A 494-nucleotide genomic window follows, 5' to 3' on the forward strand; every position below is an offset into this window, starting at 1 on the left:
CCCCCCATCAGTGTCGCTCTGGCCGGAAAGCTCTGTGCAGAGAAACAACTGAAGATGATCAACATTCTCCCGGCGCATCTCCTCATCCCGATGACCGGGACCCCACGGCTGCCCACCCCCGGGGGCAACACCGGTGGCGCTGTGCCAATTCAACCCATGATTTCATTGGCGTGAAATAAAAGACAGAGACAAATTGTGAGACAAATTAGAGATGTGTGGTACCAACCCAATGTGCAATGTTCTCCCGGTGCATCTCCTGGTCCCGGTGACCGGGACCCCACGGCCACCCACCCCCGGGGCAACACCGGTGGCGTTGCGCCAATTCAACCCGTGATTTCCTCGGCGTGAAATAAAAGACGGAGATTTGTGAGACGCATTAGAGATGCACAGTACTGACCTAACACGGACCGAAGCAGAGGGCAGCGGTGGTAATTAATCCGTTCGTTAGCCACACTGCCAAGGGCGGGGGGGGGGCACACGCCCACCACAGCCGC

This window comes from Charadrius vociferus, unplaced genomic scaffold (genome assembly GCF_000708025.1).
Source record: "Charadrius vociferus isolate BGI_N301 unplaced genomic scaffold, ASM70802v2 scaffold370, whole genome shotgun sequence".
NCBI lineage: Eukaryota > Metazoa > Chordata > Aves > Charadriiformes > Charadriidae > Charadrius > Charadrius vociferus.